Here is a 21479-nt window from a genome sequence, read left to right on the forward strand (position 1 = left end):
GCCGTTCTCGCAGCACGCCCTGTCTTTATTTTAGCGTGTGCCTTAGAAACTGACTCGACAATGCAGGCACAATGTGATTGTTAACGGAGACCGAATACGAGCGACAGCTAGAAAGCAAAAGTGCGTGCACAGGTACACGCAGCGCGTGCATTTGTTTTGTGTTAATTTGGCCGGGACAGATGTTCGTGAGAGGCGAAATAATTTTTGTGCAGGGACGGCATGCTTAATCACGGAGTTTTTTCTTCCATTTCTTTGCAGAACTTTGCAAACTTCAATAAAAACAGTGTCCATTACAGATCACACTAAATGCCACCGCGGTGGATGAGTGGTTATGGCGCTCGGCTGCTGACCCGAAAGACATGGGTTCGGTCCTGCCGAAATGCTAGAGGCCCCTGTACTTCTCGATGTCAGTGCGCGTAAAAGAACCCCAGGTGGCCGAAATTTCCAGAGTCCTTCACTGCGGCATCCCTCATAGCATGAGTAGCTTTAGGACGTTAAGCTCTGCAAAACCAAAAATCAATCAGGTATGTGCCGCAGAACGCCCGGTAATCGTGAAAGAGAAAAAGATAGCGATGGGTACACTGCAGCACTGTAAACCGCTTTGCACCCTTAAGGGCAGAATGCCCTCTGATCACCATTCCAGCACCCACGATTTTCGTAAAAAGGATGTTTCCATAAAGTAACACCCATTTTGCATCCCGCTTTAAGATCCAGGATGTTCAATGGGTAGTTTTTCTTAGTTGAACCCCTAGAGATCGTTGGGTTGCAAGGGTGTAAAACGAGAATTGCAATAGTCGATTAACCTCGGGGCAGGACCAGTGATCGCTTCCCGTAGCGTTTGATACAGTGATGACGACAAGCACCACTGTCACTGTCAGTGACCTCCCCTGCTTCCCTTAACTGCCTCTGAACAAACGCAAGTACAGGAGAAGTGTATACTCTACGCCGTGTTCGGTCTGGTTTACGGCCTTCGATTTTAATTCGATTGCCCAAGTTAGCGTTCGCCCGAGAGCGGAGACCAGGGCATAGAGGCAATGCTCCCGATCTGACACTGTGTATATTACATTATAGTTGCCTTCAACAATGTGTTCCTCAATGGTGTCGCCCTGTGTGGGACGACGTTTGTCCTTCGGTTGGTCACTGAGTGCCTACAACAGGCACTACAAACTGTGGACGACCAGTAGTGGGCCGAATGTCAACGCAACAATCCGTGACCGTAGTCTCTGTGTTCAAGCTGACCATGGCGCAGGACCATGGCCTAAGCACCAGTGACCAAAACACATTTAGGTATGCGTTCCATCACGTGAAATGAGTAATTTACAAGGTCAGCATGATGTCCGCCTACATGCTCGACTGCGTCAACAAACGTTTGCGGGCAATAACCAACGTGTTTGGCTGTTCGCTGTTTGGCGGCATGGACGCAATCATACATACAGGGACCTGCTATGGCTACCTCGATCCTTTCAGGACTCAGCGGTGCGAGCGGCCGAAGAGTAAGCGATGCAGACAAGATTCGAAAATACAGCTGTGCGAGCAGCAGAACTGAAAGCAAGGCACAGAAAATGCGAAGCGCAAGCGGAGGCGAGGCGGCCGATAATTGGTCCTGTCGCACGTTTGTTTCATCACATTGTGGTGGTCGCCTGTCAAACTTTGCAGCACGTCCCCATCTTACTAGCAAGCAAAACAACACAATGTTATGCGACACAGATATTCGCACTGCTGCAACAGCCCCTACCTAAGACGTTCCAAAGTTGCAATTATTTATTTTCTAAAGTTCCTTTTTGCTGTACCTCGCGCTGGTGGTACGCCTCCCAGTGCAACGCGAGGGTGAAAGCGGGTCCCCTCGAAAGAAAATGAGAAATGAAACCAAAAATGAGTGCGCCGTGTAGCACGACTGATAGAGGTAGACATTCAGCACGACTGCTGCCTACGCGAAGAAATGTATACTCTTCCTTTCTTGCTTTCGCGATTTTCTTTCGCTTCCGATTCACAGTGGTATTGTGTCTGGTAGGTCAGTGGGCCCTTTTCAAGCAGCGCGCCCCTCTGGTAGCCGCCAGCCGTTACTACAGATTTTTTTCCTGCGGAAAAGAAATGGCTAGGGGAGTGGATATTATAAATGCATTACAATTTCCCCTTGGGATATTGCTTTAGTAAAGAGCAGTGTTGGCTCCGTCTAACAAAGCAGGTGAGCGTGCCGCCCCATAAACACTCCGGTCGTGCAGTGCATTGTCAGCACTGCACTTTAACCACCGACTTAAGGGCACGCATGGGCAGGATATTAGTGGACAAAGGCGCATTGCTTCCCGGCGTGTTTTCTGCAATGGCAGAGGCAAATGACTCCAGAGCTTTCTCTCTCTCCGCTGTATCCCTGCCTCGTCGAGCGCCAAACTCGCTAACACCCTCACCGTCAGGAGAGGGTGGCCAAAGCCTCCAAGATTACACGCGCGAGAGCGTGAGGATAATCTCGGAGGCCATGGTTTGGCCCAACCGCGTCTGCGCATGCTCATAAGAGATGAGTTAGAAGCGCCGCAGTTTCGACTTCTTTGTTGCCGGCCTTGCCGGCTCGTGCTCATAGTGAAATTATACATCAAAAAGAATGTTTAAAAATCGAGATTCAAAATATAATTTGTAATTAGTCAAGAATTCATGTAAAAAAGTTTTTGTAAACACTGCGGCATCTAGGCATGGCTTTCATTTTCAACAAAATAGACTCATCCGCATCCATATCCGGTTGTGCGAAGTTCGCGCACACTGAAAGCTGCACGTGTAGCCGCTGAGAAAGATTGTGTGTGTTCCCCCGTGCTGCTAGCGTGGATACTGCCCTGTCTCAACAAATGCCGCCAAATGACATCGACGACGTGCCTGTTCGCAACGCTGGGCGCGAAGCAAGTTGAATGCAAACGAGCACAAACTGCGGAGCTTGAGAGCCGCCGCCAATGCTGCACTCTGCCATGTGTTGAAATGCAATTTGAGTGCGACAAGTTTCAGATGAGTTTTGATGTAGAAATGCGTTATGGCCTGTATTTCACAGTTCCAGGAGAAAAAGTGAGCAGCTTTTGGTTTCGTTACTCGTTCGTCAGTGCAGGGCCTAAAAAGCATGTGCATGAATCTTATTCCCTAATGGCGGCGTCGCGCCGCCAGTACCGGCGCCGCTGTTCTTTCTCATAAACAACGTCCCTGCCATTGCTCCGTGCTGCGGACTCGTTTACCGGCACCGCTTGCCGTCGGCGCCCCGCTAGCCCCTCCCCACCCTCGGCATGCGACGACACGGTCTTGCCATGCCGGTAGCCGTCGGCCTTTTCCGCCGTTCGGTCTGTTTGGCGTTGCATAATGTGCTACGCGGAGTCTGCCATTAATAAGGTACGAGGCAATGGAAGTAGTCTTGTGTCAGAGAGCTTTGTAGTGTTATGTGTGCGAGCTGTGTGGCATTTTCAGTCATCTGCGCCTGCTTTGTGGCTGTTACGTTATTTTTTTATTTAAGGCTTTGCCAACGTACTTGTATGTCTCTGAAAACCTTCTGTTACAGTACAATTTTCATGAGACTCTAATTTTCTGCGCAGTTCCCGGACAATAATTTTAATGAACATGTCAAATTTCAATATCGGCCTATTCCTGACTTGGCGTATCCACCGTGTGTTTTGAGGCCGCATCCGCCGAATATTCCAAGTGATGATGTTTGTCCGGTGCTCAGTAAATTTAGTTTGTTTTCCTTAGCAGCTTCCCATTGTTTTTACAGGTATGAAAGTCGCTTACTGAGCGTCACCATTGAGAACTGTTTGCAGCAGGCTATGTTAGAATTGATTACTGCTCAATGCAAGCACCATAACACCAATGCATGAGTAAGGGATGATAATTTTGTGCATTTAGAGAAGGCGCAAAAGGCGGTCTACAAAAACAAAATGAAATAATACATTATTTCAGGTTACGACCGATCACACATCGCGTGCTTTCGAGAAATGCAATTTAATTTTACTTTGACTGCAGTGTTCCAGGCTGCTATACATATTTTTTTTATTTTCAATGGAGACCTACAGGGCTGATTTTTCATCTTTTTATTTAATTTATTACCCACATAAAAATAGTTTGGCCCATCTGTTAGGGTGCAGTGTCAGTGTTGCTAGAAAAATAACTCTACAGCTAACAACTTTCCTCTCCAATCTTTTTTTTTTTTACGCAGAAGTAGTATTGCTCAACTTCCGAAAATGCATTTTGAAAGGAAAAAGCACCTTTAATAAACCCAGTGGACCACGCAAATCTGCATCAGTGTCATTCGCTAATGTTGCAGTATTAAAAGAATATTGTTGCATTTCCCTGTTTTCTTTAATTTATTATTTTTTCTTTTCAATGCAGATGATGGCAAAGATTTCCCCCTACCCGAACATGGATGGCTTGCATGGGGGTATGGTGAGGAACAACCTCATTTAATTCATCACAGGAGGAGTCGTGAAAATTTTCTTCCGCAAATTTAAAATATTCCAGGTAGGTGTGCATTTAGAACTACAGCTTGTCAGGTGGCTGTTACTGCATTATGAAGAAAAATACAGCATAAAAAGAAGCTGGTACCATGGAATTCGGGAAAATTTGTAAGTGTATGATAGGCGCCGCAAAATTAAAGAGCACTACAGAACGTTACTGCGCTAAACTAATTTTCCCATTCCTTTTTTGGTATCTCATAAACTTGAATTTCTGCATTCTGCAATGGACTCCTAGTTCGCTCACCTACCACACTATTGCCATCATAGCAATTAAATAGTACTGGCTGTCATGACTATGCACTCTAAACAAAAAGGTAGTTGTAGTAACAAACTTTCAGGGTAGTAACTGCTTGCCAAATAAGTTACTACCTAGGTAGTAACTGTAGGTAGTAACACTGCAACGTAGTAACAGTTACTACCTCTGAGAGGTAGCAAAAGGAACTACCCTTACTAGCATTTACTACCTCTGAAGGTAGTAACAGCGACTATACAATAATTTTATTTAAAACCTTCGAAGGCAGAGACAGGAACTGCCATTGCCGACGTTTACCTCTAGATAGCAGTAAAAGCAACCTCTAATCTGAATGCTTGGTAAGACTCAGGCACTGCCTGATTGCTGCAATACTTTGCTTTGCAAAAATATGACTCCAGGGCTAGAAGCAGAGCTCTTATATGGCTTCAACAAAACCAGAAGTGATGTAAAAAATTACACTCGAACTAGTGTGACCAGGAGCGCGAAGAGCGGGAACGCACCCCACTGGCGCACGTGCATGTGGCGGCAATTTTTCTAGACTTTCGTATCGATATTTCGACGTAACCTTTTATTGTACACCGCTGCTGGTGGTGTCGTACGACTTCCTGTTATACTTGTGGCGCAGGCAGAGGCTCTTTTTTTTCTTTTTTTTTTATGCCTCACCATAATTTATGCATATACCACTTAGCCTGTTATACTTAGTGGCACAGGCAGGGGCATATTGGTTTACATTCTTTTTCTGGCTGCCCCACCATACTTTTTGCATATACCACATGCACAGGCAGGGGCATATTGGTTTACTTTCTTTTTCTGGTTGCCCCACCATACTTTTTGCATATACAACTTAAATTATGGTGAGGCATAAAAAAAATTTAAAAAAGCCTCTGCCTGCGCCACAAGTATAACAGGCTTAAACCAATAGTAAAATAAATAAAACTGGGCCAAAGCCAAACTAAATTTAGATATATAAAAAAAGGAAAAAAAGAAAAGAGTCCTCTACCACAAACAAAACGGCAGCCAAGGCAGCGGGCCCGATCAGCGGGGGGTTTATTTGTGATACAAATATGAATATATAGATAAAACTCTTATATAAAGTCTAGAAAAATCTTCTTTCTTGAAGAGGCTTAATTATACAAAAATTAGATTCGGTATTTTTGTAAGGTTCCTACTTCTTGAATTCCTGCGTCTTGTTCCAATATATACAAGAATTTGACATCTTTTGCGATGAGAGACAGTGGCTCCGTCGAGATCTCCAGTGTTGCCTTGCTACCTGTATCGAGTGCTTTCATGTTGTTTGGTCCCTATTACTGATGTGCGGTGACATTGAGAGCAACCCCGGCCCCGACAAGCTAGACGTAATCCTTAGCGAACTAAAAAAGATGTCTACTGGCCAGACAGAATTGGTTAAGGAAGTGCAAGAGCTTAAGGGCCAACTGCTCTCAATAGACCTGAAAATGACTAATCTAACTACGCGTCTCAGCGCCTTAGAAACTCACTTCGAAAGTCTGTCTACACTCCGCAATGATCTGGAGGGGATTCAGGCCACTTCGGCTGCAACGTTTCGTTTAGTTGGTGTGCTGGAAGCTCGTCTAGATGACGCAGAGAATCGCTCTCGGCGCAATAACCTACTTTTCTATGGTTTACCCGATACCAACCCCACCGAATCGTATTCGCTTACAGAAGACTTGATCATTCGCCACTGCTCTGACCACCTGGACACCCAGTTGAGCCCTAACGACATTGAACGCGCCCATCGCCTCGGACGACACTCTAAGGACAGGAAACGCCCAATTATCGTTAGGTTTACATCCTTTAAAACTAAAGAATCAATTCTTTCTAAAGGTTCTAAATTCAAAGGTACAGACTACAGCGTAGGTGAACACTTTTCGCGCCGCGTTCAAAACTGCCGGAAACATCTTGTCGCTTTTGCCAGGGCGAAGTCCGTGCCTTTTTCCCTGAGATTTAAAACTTTGCATATTGGCCCCAAACGTAACGTTTTCGATGAACTTTTAGAATCTGTAAGAGAAATACCCTAGCAATCAGCTCATCCTTGCCGATCATCACCCTCAATTCATCCCCCACCTACGCCATGCGCCAACGTTTCACTATCAGTAATCTTTACTAACGTTCGCAGCTTCCTGCCGAAACGCGATATCGTATCGAACCTTGTAACTTCGTCAGGCAGCAATCTACTTATATTGACCGAAACGTGGCTGAACAGCGATATCACTGACTCAGAAATTCTGTTTGACCTGCCCAACTTTAATCTTTTTCGCGCTGATCGCAAGTATTCTCGTGGGGGAGGAGCCCTAATTGCAGTCAGCGAACAATTGTCTTGTTCTGCCATTGATATCGCGTCAGACATAGAAATGCTGTGGATTATGTGCCGCGCCTCACCTCTGACGTTATTAATTGGTGTGTGTTATAGGCCGCCTCGCAAAAGTCCCGACTTTCCCCGCAAGCTTCACAATGTTCTGAACAAACTAGTATCAAAGCACCCTAAAGCACACATCCTACTATTTGGGGACTTCAATTACCCCAATATCGACTGGAGTAACCAACCTCAGCCCATAGTTAGTCAAGAAGAGCCGAATGACTTCATTGACGTTTGCCTTAATTTTAACTTGACCCAAGTTGTATCGGAACCGACACGCGTCGCAGGGGAAGCAGTGAACACTCTGGATCTCACATTGACCACTCATCCAGACAGTCTTAATTTCATTACAGGCCTCCGAGAAACCAGCGACCATAAAGTAATCCATGCCACCTTTAACTTCTCACCTGAATTAAGACAAACTTCCCAGAAAACTATTAGGCTCTACGATAAGGGAAACTATGAAGCAGTCAACTCTGAAATAACGAACTTTCTGTCGGTCTTTGAAACGTCCTATCTTTCCAGAAGTGTTAATGAGAACTGGACCCTTTTCAAACATAAAGTTATCGAACAAATAAATATATTCCGTCATGCAGTTTACGAAAGAGTAATCAGAAACCCTGGTTCACAAAGACACTGAAAAGGCTCGAAAACAAGAAAAAGCGCGCATTTCGTACAGCGAAACGCCAAGCAAACCCCCACGCATGGGAAAAATATTATGAAGCTGAGAACGCATACTTGGCCGAGATTGGAAGTGGTAAGCGTTCATTTTTCGAAGTAGTACTACCAAAAATGATAGTTGATAACCCCAAGAAATTCTGGAAGGTGATAAACCCGAAGGAATCGCGCGCTATCACCCTCACTAACAATGCTGGTGAAATCGTGGCTGATTCCGACTGTGCAGACATCTTTAACTCTGCATTTTCATCTGTTTTCACCGACGAATCCCAAGCACCATGTTTTACATTACCACTTATTATTCTACAGCCATGGACGCCATAACTTTCAGCAGTAGTGGAATTTCGTGCATAATATATAAAATAAAACATTCATCTTCCGCCGGCATAGATGACATCAATCCAAAAATTTTGAAAAACGCTAACCCAGCCTGTTCCAGTATTTTCTGTTTATTGTTTTCGCAATCACTCTCCGAAGGAACAATTCCAGACGACTGGAAAGTGGGGAAGGTCGTTCTCGTGCACAAAACAGGTAATATTGATTCACCTCTATATAACGGCCCATTTCATTAACAAGTATTCCCTGAAAAATCATGGAACACGTCATTTACTCCCAAATCATGCAATTCTTAGATTTCAATAACTTCTTTCATCCGTCACAGCATGGCTTTCGTAAGGGTTTTTCGTGCGAGACTCAACTAGCCATTTTTCTTCATGACATTCACGCCAACCTTGATATTAATCTGCAAACTGACGCCATTTTCTTAGACTTCGCTAAGGCATTCGATAAAGTACCTCATCAACGCTTGCTTCTTAAACTTTCCCAGTTAAACCTACATCCAAACATCATCGCGTGGATTAACGAATTCCTCACGCATCGCTCCCAGTCTGTCTACATTAATAACCAATCCTCCAACCCGCTCCCAGTCACCTCTGGCTTCTTAAAAGGTCACCTGAGGGAAGCCCCTCAACACGTCAGACTACAAGCATACATCTCTCTTATCAGAACTAAACTGGAATACGCATCGCCCATCTGGAACCCTCATCAAGCATATTTAACAAATGCCATCGAAGCTGTACAAAACCGAGCTACCAGATTTATTCACTCTTCATACTCATACGACGTTAGCATATCATCTCTAAAATTACAATCAGGTTTGTGTGATCTTTCTGCTCGCCGTCGCATTGCCAGTCTTGTTTTGTATCACAAGTTTTTTTATTCGCCCCTAAGACAAGAACCATACATCTGCGCACCCCCCACCACGCAGATCCCATCGCATCGGTCACCCTCTTCAAGTTTTGCGTGCACGAGCCCGTACTACTACCTTCATGAACTCATTTTTTTCACGAACAGCAACTGACTGGAACGGCCTCCCCCACCATGTCACTGCCATAACCTGTCCATCCACATTTTCGACTTCTGTGATCGCCTGCATCTTGTAAACCCCACCCCTTATGTAACACCCCGAAACGCGTCTTTAAGGAAAATAAAGTGATGTGATGTGATCTTTGAACCATGACCCCTGGTCTTCCAGGCTTGGTGACTCTACCAGCAGTCTGTTGGACTCTTATATTCACACTGGACCTGCTGGAATATTCTGAAGATAGATTAGTTCCGCCCGACCCCCCTGAAGCGAAGAAAAAATTCCCTCCTTAGGTCCGGCTTTCTAATGAGAGGTGAATCCCCCAATTGCGAGCGTACCCGCTCTGTCCCTCGAAACTAAAGTCCCATCCCGAAGCAGCTGTTTATGATTTGACTAGTTCCTGTGGGTTGGTAGCTGTTAAGCTCTTCATGAGGGCCAAGCCACTGTGACCTCAATTTGGTCTGCAGTCTTTTATTATTGTCGTTAGCGAAGGTATTCCCCAATTCCTCCCCTTTCCCTCACAAGATCTCGCTTCACCTATCTTTAAAACATTTACTTAGTATAGTTAAATATATTGTATCTACCTAAGTTTACTACCAGTATATACCTATAAACCCATGACTAAAACTGAATGGCGATATATCCAATTTGTTATCTCCTTTGTTCGAACATGTCTCGTAATAATGGTATGTAATCTACTTTGTAAAATCCGCATGAATGTTATTAGCGCTGCTTTTGCGCCATCCTTCCACAGTCCGCCTCTCCTCCCTTAATGGCATAAAAAAGGAGCAAAAACTATAGTATAGTAATAATAATAATAATGAAAATTAAAAAAAATTAAAAAATGAAAATAAAAATTAAAAAATGTGCCTTGGGATCGGTGGGTATAGGCAGAGCCCTGGACGCGACCCGGCCGCAGTTACCATGCCTGCGTCATCGGGGTGGCCTCCTCTGGGCCCTTCGCCTCCATTCATAGTTGTTGAAACGCCTTTTTCTTTGTTAGCTGCCGCGCCGGGGGTATGTTTCACTACTCGATATGGTTAATGTAGCCTTGGGCGGCTGCGGTAGTGCGGCTCTTAGAGCAGTTCAATACCCAGCAACACTCATTGATTGGACGCTTAGGTAGGAGCAGCGCCAACTCTAGGAGGGGAGGGGGGGGGGCATCCGACTGTGCGGCCTGCTCGTGCACCCCCCCCCCTCCCCCCCCCCCCCCCCGCCACCGGATACGGGCCGGTTTAGTTTCGGCTACTAGGCTTTGTTCCGGTGCAACACCAGCTGTGGGGATGGGTTAGCCAGGGCCCATCCTCTGGGGATGCAAAACCCCATTGGAGTGGCAGCGACTCCCAGGCGACTATGAGGGCCAGGCGAGCCTGTGAGGTCCGATGCTTAGCGGAGGCAGGCCTTGTTATTTCATAAGGCTAGGCCCATGAAATCCGGCATGGAAGGCATGTAAAAAGCAAAAAGGTTTTGAAATACATGCATCCAGCCTCTGCACGCGGGGGCGTGCGCGGCTGACGACCGACGCGTTGGTTTCTGGCCACGGAGAGGCCAGGTCGGCGCGGGGTTCACAGCAGAAGGGCTCCTTGGAATCGATGTCCTCGGGTAAGCAGCCTGAAGGCTGACCGCGCGGCTGCAATGGTCATTGCGGGACGCCAAATTAAGGGGTCCGTAGTAGGACCAGTGCAAAAACCGTCGATGTTGTGGTGTACCGGCGGAGTAGGCCCGGGTCATCTCACCCTGAGCCAGGTTCTTGGTTTGTGGCCCGGTCATCCCGGCCTAGAAAGGGAATTTGGCATTTCGTTTTGTTGATGATTTTCTGCTTTGTTTCCCTTTTGCGATTGCGAACCGATTGTCAGTAAGCAGCATATTAGATGTTTTCCGAGAGGTTTTCGCCGGGCTGGAATTCACATTTGAGCTGCCACAGAACTCTGTGATTAGATTCTTGGACATAGAGATAAAAGAAGGTGGCAAGCACACGTGTTGGACGTACCTGACGAAAACGGGAAAAAGCTTCTTAAGTTATCATTCCGCGCACTCTAAATTGGTGAAAAGAAGTGTAGCAAGTAACAGTTTGGCGCAGTGTCTTAAGAAATCATGTTCCCGTCAGGTAGAGCGTAGCATCAAGTGGCAAATTGGTAGGCTAAGGATGAGTGGGTACCCTGACGCGCTAATTACGTCAGTGGCTGAAAAGAATCTACAAAAGCTACTGAAGAGAAAAATACAGCAGAAAAAGCATGCAGAACAGGGTGCTGGTGTTGTTGTCATCCCTTATGTACATAATGTTTCACTCGGCTTAAAGAAAGTAGCAGACAGATATGGTGTTCCCGTGGTCTTTACCGCGCCCAGAAAATTAGTGAGCCTTTGCCACGAAATGAATAAGTCGAAGAAAAAATTGGCTAACACTTGTGGTATCGCACACCAAGAAAAGTTCGTAGAATGTGCCACCGGTTTAGTGTACAAAATTCCCCTGTCATGTGGCATGAGCTACATAGGTCAATCAGGCAGATGTCTAAACACCAGGTTGAAAGAGCACAGTAATAACTTGGGAAAAATAACGAATCCTGGAAATCTCGCCCCCCATTGCGCAAATCACAAATGTTCACCGTACTTTGATCAGACAGCAATTTTAGGTCGGGCAAAGGAAAAGAAAGAAAGGGAAATAAAAGAAGCCTTTGAGATATTGAAGGCCGGAGAAGAGTGCGTAAGCACACCCTCGGTGTTGTTATCAAATGAGGAGGTGCATCTAATCAAAAAACGAAGGAGCGTGCGACACAGCCGTTGGCAATGAATTGATTGTTTCAGCATGTTCGTGGAATGTATTTATGTACCCTCGTACCAGAATAAATTTTAGTTGTTAGTGCGCACTTGTCCTGTGGCCTTCGTTCCGGTGTCGTTTTGTTAGTGTGTAGCGCGTTATTCAAACCAAAAAAAGAAAAAAAGGATGTCTCTGCTAAGCTAACTGCGGAATCTCCGCAGCTCTTATGAAGGGGGGGGGGGGGGGAGATGGCCTTCTCTTTGTCTGCTTTGCCGCGAGACGTGATTGACGATCGACAAGACGACAGAGGAAAGAGGGGACGATGCTTTCCAGTGATTAGGTGTGACTGACAGGAGCCGACCTACGGCCAGCCGCAGGAGTGACCGCGGCACCAGCACGAATCACATGTTTTTGACAGAGACGTGCCGCTCTACTGTGCGAGGTAGCAGCGGACCCCCGAATCCTCCTCACCCGTTACCACGAGTGCCTCCGCGTGCTATGTTCTACGTCATTCTACCGATCTGTGCCACGTGTTGAATTGGCCGCCGACTGGTGGAGGGGTGGAGCCTTGGGATATTTAACCGGCGACCTGAGTGAGAACGATATATCTGGCCCTGACGACAAGGCTCATCCAGTGGCTCGACGCTATGAACATTTGACTGTTTGCTCTTTTCTAAATTATGTTTATAAGTTTCTTGAAACTGCCAGTAAACCCCTTATTTTTCGTTTTCCCAAACTTCAAATCAAAATTCATATTTCCTCAGACCGAAGGCTCGGACACGCTACCCGAAGTCGTCCGGGTTCGAGTGAGCCCCTGCACCACAACTGGTGACCAGCGGTGAGATGGGAACCTACAAGCGGCAACAACGGTCAGCCAGCGAGAGAGCAGCTTTCTCAGGACATGATCACATGTGTGGGTGAGGGCTTGGCTCTCCTCTGATGTGGACCAGATTCTAAAAGACGGTTAAAATTTAGAACTGGTGGAGACCTGTGCTTAAATCATCGACCGTTGATATTTTGGCATAGTTGTTTTGGAAATAGCCTACACTCAGAACTATCGTGGACATACAGAAGCTGCAGAAGCCGGACCTGTTGCTGTTGTATGATGAATTGGGGATCAATACAAAGGGTTTGGCGCGAAAACCCAAGATTATTCATTCATGAACTAATTTGGGTGGAGATTATGAGGCGCTCAGTGAGGCGTGGAACATCATAAATAAAAAAAGAAAGAGCAGCTCAGACAGCAGAAAAGGCGTGAGCGTGAAAGAGAGAATAAAGCAAAAAAACACGATCGGGCGATAGAGCTCCGTAAGTTCGAAGTGGAGTTGAGCAAGAGGTCGGGCAATTGTCCCCAGCAAGTGTTACCTCTTCTCAACGAGGAGGCAGAGTTCAAGATGTCTAGGAACATGCAGCCATATAGGGGATATCGGTCTGTATCTAGCAAATTTTCGACGAACGTGCGACAAACTGTCCTTCAGTCGATAGAATTGGTATTAAAGGCTACTTGACTGTTCTGCCCTGCGAGGCATCGGAGGTTGTCGCGCGGCTCAGCAACGAGGGCACGGACAACCACGAGAAGGTCAAGGCTTGCATTCTACGAAAGTAGACTTAGCGCCTAAGCGTTAACGCAGTGATTTCGGGGAGCTAAGAAGTCGAGGGACAAGAGCCATCCCGATTTTTTTTTGTACACGCTGCAAGTAAACTTGGTCGAATGGTTTAAGGAAACCGAGCCCTATAGTGACCGGGACGCTCTAGTGGAGAAGATTTTGTTGGAGCAGTTTTACAACTACCTCCCTGAAGAGGAAAGAAATTGGGTACAGGACCGAGACAATATAATGTCTGCGACAAAAACTTCCAAACTCATTGAGGAGTACGCTTCGCGCCAGCAGTTTAACAACCAACACTAGAGTTGATAGGCCCCGTAATTTCGGGAGAAGTGCGAATTACCATCACGAGAAGCACTTTGGGAACTCTACAGTCTAGAAAGACAAAAGAAAAGTTTCTTCCAATAAACCTAAATGAAAGGAAGACAATGAGAAGGCTGCAAAAGTGGTCTAAGCGCAGAAAGAAAAAGTCGCGTTTGAGGCTAGAAATGCCGCTCACTTGCTACAGATACAATGAGATGGGTCACATAGCAGTGAAATGTCAAAAAGAAAAGGTTGCGCTCTCGTACGTCAGTAGCTGCGATGAAAACATGAAGCTGTTGCAACCTCCCTTGCATAGCCTGGCCGTGAACGGGACGCAACTCAGCTGCAACGATGGATGTTGTCCATCTGTAGTATATGTCACCACCCGATTACAAAGGCACATGTGTATAGATCCGACCGGTAGTGGAAGAACAAAGCGTGTGCTTGCCTATCGCTACAGTGGTAATTGAGGGCCCTTTCGGTACGCTTACAACCGAAGCCGCAGTTTCAAGAAAACTACCTAAATGCAACAAGGATATTCGTGGAGTAGAGCGAGAAAAATTAGTCGTTCCCCAGAAGTACCGACAAGACTTACTGCGTCTTTACCATGGCAATTCGTAGTCATGCCACCTGGGAATCAGGAAAACAAAGCAGAGGCTTCTAGAGGATTATTGGTCTGGATGTTTTAAGGACATGGAGCGTTTTGTAAGGACGTGCAACACATGTCAGCGGGTCGGAAAGGTGCGAGATAAGTGGAAAGCGCCGATGATCTTAGTACCGATCACTACTGAGCCATTTCGCCGCTTGGTGACAGATATAGTTGGGCCACTTCCCTTGACAGAGTCAAGGTGTCGTTATATCCTCACCATGCCTGCCACAAAGTTTCCAGAGGCTGTTGCGCTGCGCGAGGTGACGTCACAGACTGTTGTGAATTCACTGTTATCAGTCTTTGCCCGAGCTGGATTTCCTTTCGAGATAAGTGATCAGGGTAGTGTATTCACTAATGTCATCACCGCCTCATTTCTTGAACGGTGCGGTATTTAAAAAATGCACAGCTCAATCCATCATCCGCAGAGCAACAGCGTAGAAAGGTGACATTCTGTTCTAAAGCGCGTGCTTATGGGATTGTGCTATGAAAACAAGCGCGACTGGGACGCATGCCTACCTGCGGCACTTTTCGCTTTGCGGTCAGTTCCGCATGAATCCACCGGATTTAGCCCCGCCGAGTTGGTGTACGGAAGGTCTCTGCGCTCACCTCTACGAATGGTACGCGAAGCCTGGCAAGGGCGCGGAGCGGACCCGACAGTAGTGGAGTTCGTGTTGAGTCTACTAGATCGTCTACATATAAAAAACTCGTGGAGGCCAGCCTGAAGTCAGCCCAGGTTCGTTCTAAGGTCTACTATGATCGGACAGCCCATCAATGGACGTTTTGTATTGGTGACAAGGTAATGTTGCTGAGAGCTTCAAGGAAGAATAGGCTCGAAGTACAGTGGGAGGAGCCTGCTGAAGTAACTGCCAAGCTCTCCAACACCAACTACGTGGTGAAATCCTGGGGAAAGCGTAAAGAAGTGCGAATTTACCATCGCAGCCTAATGAAGTCTTACGTGCAGAGAGAGGCCACGGTAAATCTAACGCTGAACCTTCCAGAGGAAATGGAAGACAACCTTGTCTGTCTAAGCGGAGAGGAAAGCAGTACGCAGGAACTCCCCACGGGGACTGGGCGGGGATGAGAACTAAAAGTATCTCAGTTGTCTGATCTCAGCGAACTTATAGCAAAGATTGATTACTGCTTCGTAGACAGGCCAGGTAGAACTGGTATGATTGAACATGATATTGAGCTAACATTCGAGAAGCAAGTGCGGTCAAGGTGCTATCGACTCTCTCTAAGGAAGAAAGATATCCTTGATAGGGAGGTAAAAAGCATGCTGGAATTAGGAGTAGTCAAGCACTCCGAGAGCGAACACGCTTTGCCTATGATCTTGGTGGAAGCTCAGGGTATAGAGCCAATGCCTATAGAAGATCACCGGAAGTAAAATGCTGTCACCAAGGATCAAGTGTACCCTATCCCCAATATCGATGAGGGAGTGGAACAGCTGAGTCGAGCAGCCTATGTAACTTCACTACACCTTACTCGAGGGTACTGGGAAGTACCGCTAACTGAGCACGCCAGTAGATATGCAGCTTTCGTTACTTCAACTAGAAGGTATCAACCAACAATGATGAGCTTCGGGCTGAGAAATGCTCCATTTTGTTTTTCCGGCCTAATGGACAGAGTTCTAAATGGCTGTGAAGCATTTGCGGTGCCCTACTTCCCCCGTCTACAGAGACGGGCGTTCAAGCATTCCTAGAGCTTATGGGATATTGTAATCACTATATCCGTGATTATTCCGCTTTGGCAAGTCCCCTGACCGATGCTCTCCGCAGGACAAAGCCGACAAATGTAGTCTGGACGAAAAGATGGAAGCGTCCTTCTCAAACTTGAATGCAGTACTGATTAGCCGCCCAGTTTTGCGAGCTCCTGATTATGACCGAGAATTCACGGTCGAGTGTGATGCGAGTGATCGAAGACTAGGTGCCGTTCTCTGCCAGAGGGATGACGACGGCAACAAACATCCCGTTGTCTACCTGAGCCAAAAACTGAGCTCTCGAGAGATGGTGTACTGCGTGTCGGGAATATAGTGAGCTTGCATGGTTTGGGCTATCCACAAACTACAATGCTATCTCGGAGGCGCCAAATTCTATGTAGAAACGGACCATTGTCCCCTTTCCAGGCTGCAAACCGCGACATAAAAGAACAACCGCCTTCTCAGGTGGAGCTTGATTCTGCAGCAGTATCATTTCGACATAAAGTACAAGAAGGGCAAATTGAATGGAAACGCGGACGCACTTAGCCGTTCTTTCTAAACGGTCCGGGATGCTCTTCAGGTATCTAAAATTGCTGCTTAAGTCTTTATTTCGTGCGTTTATGCGTGTGAATATGTGTAGTAGTATGTTTGGTTTTCTCAGCATACGTGGGTCATGAGAATTTTTAGTGTGGGCTTTTCTCCAACATCTATTGTAACCAGATTGTAGTATTCCTTCTTTGAACTGGCTTTCTTGGAGCGGAGCTGACTGCTGGGTTGAGCATGTGGTTGAAGTTTCAGCGAAGCCTCAAAGAATCTGTTCAACGTCAAAGAAGACAATGTTAAGAGAGACGGAGAAATGTTGGTTCTTCTGCAAGCAATTAAGTCGTCCCTTCAGGCAGCAGCGGTGACTGCTACCCGCTGATCATCGTCTGGCGGGGTAAGAAGCTGTTACAACTCTGCTGCAGGCACGTCGATTGACCCCTCGTTGACCCCGCGAAAAAGGATGTACCTGGGAACCTACCTGCGGAATCATTCCCACACTTTTAAGCAAGGGAGAGATGGCCTTCCCTTCGTCTGGTTCGCCGCGAGACTCCACCGACGATGGACAAGACGATGGAGGGAAGAGGGGACTGTGCCTTGCAGTTATTAGCTGTGACTGACAGGAGCCGACCCATGGGAAGAGGACCGGCCGCAGAAGTGACTGCGGCATCCACACGAATCACATGTTTTCGATAGAGACATGCCGCTCTACTGTGCGAGGTAGCAGTGGACCCCCGAATCCTCCTCGCCCATTCCCACTAGTGCCTCCGCGTGCTATGTGATGTGTCATTCTTCCAATCTGCACCACGTGTTGAACTGGCCGCCGTCTTGTGGAGGTGCGGAACCTTGGGATATTTAACAGGTTACCTGAGTGAGAACGATTGCTCTGGGCCCTGACAACAAGGCTCATCAAGTCGCTTAACGCTGTGAACTTTTAATATTTGAGTGTTTGCTCTTTCCTAAATTATGTAAATAAGTTTCTTCAATGTGCCAGTAAACCCGCTTGTTTTTCGTTTTCCAAAAATCCAAATTCCATATTTCCTCAGCCCGAAGGCTCGGACACTCTACCTGAAGATTGAGCCCCTGCACCACGACAGCATGTATATATGCAAAAGTATTCCTTTTCACTTTCTAACGTAAGAGCATCTCTATTGATGCACATATATTTCGCGTAGAAAGCACTGTCAATTTATTTCAACATATTGTAGGCTATAGCCACATACAATTCAAGGAAAAAGCCGCAAACCCTCTCAAAAGGGTCCAACCCCCCCCCCCCCCCCCCTTCATCCCGCGCCAGTGGGATAAACTGATTCTCATGAACTTCAAGATGATCCCTTTGGAAATTCTAGCATGACATTGTAGGGTCCGGCAGACGGAACAGGATTCACCACTGCTGGCTTTATGACTTCGTGGAAACCATGGCTCTATAGTATGTCCACCCAAGCAGATGTGGCTGCCTTTCCCTCTCAGTCCCCTTTTCTCTTTATCTAGGTAAAAAAATCAATGAAGTAAAGTCAACAGGAAACAGGCAAAAGAATTCACAGAAAAGCTGAACAATAGACATATGTAAAGGAGAAATAACTGCTTACGAAAACAAACTTGAGGCACCAGTTTGACATCCATTTGCCATGTTCTTTTTCTTCTTTTTTCTTTGTGACATCATGAGGTCAAGAATTCTTTTTATTTTGAAGGCGGTGTTTTCTAGTATTATGGAATTCTGCTATACAAATATGGCATGGGAGAATGACCTCAATTTGGCAAGGAGAACTTGAGTAATCTTTTAGTGTTTTGAAGTGCCAAAACATTTTTCAATCCCGTGTTGACAGCTTTCACTGCGCTAAATTTCAAAACTAGTACAAGGCACCAATGCTATCATTTGTAGAAACTGCAAGTTTTTCTTTTTGCTTTCTTGCTGTTTTGTTTTTTACAGGAGAAGACATGTTGCTGATGCTTTCAAGAGTGCAAATGCATTTACGGGTGCGTACTGCGAGTTTGACAGGAGCTACGAACTAGGAGCCTGCAACTTTTGTTTCATATTCGAACTCCAATTTCTGGATGTTTATGCGACTGAGTAAAAGTGCATTGTCTGATGGTTTGTAAGTATGCACCAAGTCGCATTTGCTGATTCACATCAATTACTGTTTGCCGGAGCATGCAGTGTAATGTGAATGACCTTTTTTAATGCTCTTCGCATGTTCTGGGCATTCATAATGCAAAGGAAAAGCCGAGATATTGTCCATAGCACATATTACATGTGTGGGTGGCTACAATGTCAACTGATACAATGCAATATATCAAAGAGCTTCACATTGCTAAACAAAATATAGTGGAAAGTCTAAAATGAATGACACGGCATAAATGTGAAAAATTCAAAATGGTGTTAAAGGTGAAGTGTGACTGCTACAGCCATTATATAAGGATTTAAGTTACGTAAAACACCTTTCACTGCTGATAAGGAAGGTTGGAATTGTGAGAAAAGTGCCCTTAATAACGAGGCTTTGCTACCTAAAGTTATACCCCTGTCACACGGGCACTTTCGACCCTTATTGAATCAATGCTCATCGAACTCAATGCAGATCGACGGTTGTCACACGGCTACTTTCGAGCGCAATCGAGCTCGATCCTGCTTGAATCGATGCCGATTCCTCAAAAGTTCTTGAGGTTCCAAGCATAATCGAAAACACTCTCGCTCTCATGAAGATACAAAAATAAACACAAGTTAACAAAACAAAACCACAATTGTTGTTGATGTAATTGAATAAAATGTAACACAGAACATTTTTCAGGTACTATGCCTGCTTATATGCAAACATTTGAAAACAATCACTACACCACGTGCCAAGCTTCGCCGTCAGTGTAAACAAAGATGGCGTCCTCCTGCTCGTCCGCGCGGAAACTATGGAGCGAGCGCGAGATAGCCGCTCTCATCGACTGCTGGCAGGACCGCCTAAATGATTTGCGGCACCAGAATAGAAACGCCGCAGTCTATACAGAAATCGCGGAGGCGTTGCGGACCCTCGGGTTCCATCGAGCAGCAGCAGAGGTCCGCCGCCAGTTTAGAAGCCTGACGCGGGTACGCACATCTACCGATTTGGCTACGGGTTTGGCTGCCGCTACCCACGACTGCACAGTGTTGCCGGAGATCGCCATGTTATGACTGTCGGCGGAACATATGGCGCTACCTAACACACATGAGGGAATCTTCTCAATGAGCATTAGAAATGCCCGTGTAGCACCGGACGTTTCAAGCGTGCTCGAAAATCTCGATGCAGATCGAGCTCAATGAGGATCGAAAGTGCCCGTGTGAAAGGGGTATCACCCTTTTCGAAGGGTGTAAGGGAGTTAGTTATCGACACTGTAATCCACCCTTAAAAGTGTAACTTGGTTTACAGTGTGCAAACAAAACAGCTGGTGGCTTTCGTTACCTATCAAGGTATTGTTTTTGGCTCAAGTATGCACTGACTGTATGAGGTAGATTGTGCTTTTTTTATCGACGAAATACTTTAAAAAAAAACAAAGGAAGGCTGGCTAGCACACAATTAGTGAACCATTCATTTATCAAAAGAGGCCATATATTTGCGCAAGCATGTGATCGGCTGCATGATAACGTATTTTAAGCTGTCATAACAATAAGCAAATAATAAGCTGTCAATTGCCGCGAATTTCTAACGTGTCCCCAACTGGAGAAGGGGAGCGCTATCGCGTGCAGGATACAACGAGACAACAAACAGATTAAACAAAGCAAAACGAAGCCGTGTTCATAACTTGACAGTAAAAAGACAAATAAGAAAGGAAAATTCAAAGAAAAACACGCACACATGACCACAGATTAAGGCAAACAGTTCACCAGAACTTGAGCATACCAGGTGAAGAGGGATGCCGTGGGGATAAAGCGAATGCGGGTGGATTAAACGTGACGCGTCACTGGCGTTGCGTCGAAGAAAGTGCTGGAAGGGAGCCAGGTGGTAGTAGGAGCGGAGAGGGCCACGGGAAGACGCCGGTGGGCTCCCATCAGCAGCCGCAGGAACTTTGCGGCAGCAGGAAAAGCATAGCCAGGAGCCGTCGACGGCATCCCGAAATGCCGTAGGCTTAATGCAGGCTATCCAAAGGAGCTTGCGTCGGTGATTTAAGGGGGGTACACGGCAGCACGGACCCAACGTCCGACGGCTGCCGCCTCGACGCTTGAATGACACGACCACCGCTGCGCTGTCTCCCTTCACACATCGGTTTCCTCACCCGTAAGCTGTCCTCTCCTCGTGCTCGCCACGCTCTTTGTCGTCGTCGCCTTGCACACACCATTCTCACGTGCACACGGGCTACGCTGAGCTGGCTCTTGTAATTCTCTACTGTCAACCCATCACACTCTAGAATCTCCCGACGTTTCGGCAGCCTTTCGCTGAAGGCGAAACGCATGGGCGTCCGTGTGCTGTGCGATGTCAGTGCACGTTAAAGATCCCCATGTGGTCGAAATACTTTCGGAGCCCTCCCCTAAGTCACCTCTTTCTCCCTTTCTTCTTTCACTCTCTCCTTTATCTCTTCCCTTACGGCGCGGTTCAGGTGTCCGCCGATATGTGAGGCAGATACTGTGCCATTTCCTTTCCCCAAAAACCAATTTTCGTTTTCATTTAGTGTTCGCCTCGCTTTTTCCATTTAGTGTGCATATGATGACTGCCTTCTATTTTTCTTCGTCCCATATGTACGAGGTGTTTGAGGGAAGACTAAATAATTTTCAAAAATAGGCTTCTTGGGCTAAAGATATGGCTTTTGCGGCATAATATTACCAGTGTTG

At 46.4% G+C, this 21479-nt stretch overlaps 1 long non-coding RNA gene across 1 annotated transcript; it reads left to right on the forward strand.

The window, feature by feature from the left end:
* The first annotated feature begins 2745 nt into the window (after positions 1–2745).
* Positions 2746–18772, forward strand: LOC144119405 (uncharacterized). Its single transcript, XR_013312354.1, has 3 exons — positions 2746–3045; positions 4351–4479; positions 18621–18772. It is a non-coding gene; the product is annotated as an uncharacterized LOC144119405 (long non-coding RNA).
* Positions 18773–21479: the final 2707 nt, after the last annotated feature.

The sequence above is a fragment of the Amblyomma americanum genome, chromosome 2, assembly GCF_052857255.1.
Source record: "Amblyomma americanum isolate KBUSLIRL-KWMA chromosome 2, ASM5285725v1, whole genome shotgun sequence".
Lineage (NCBI taxonomy): Eukaryota > Metazoa > Arthropoda > Arachnida > Ixodida > Ixodidae > Amblyomma > Amblyomma americanum.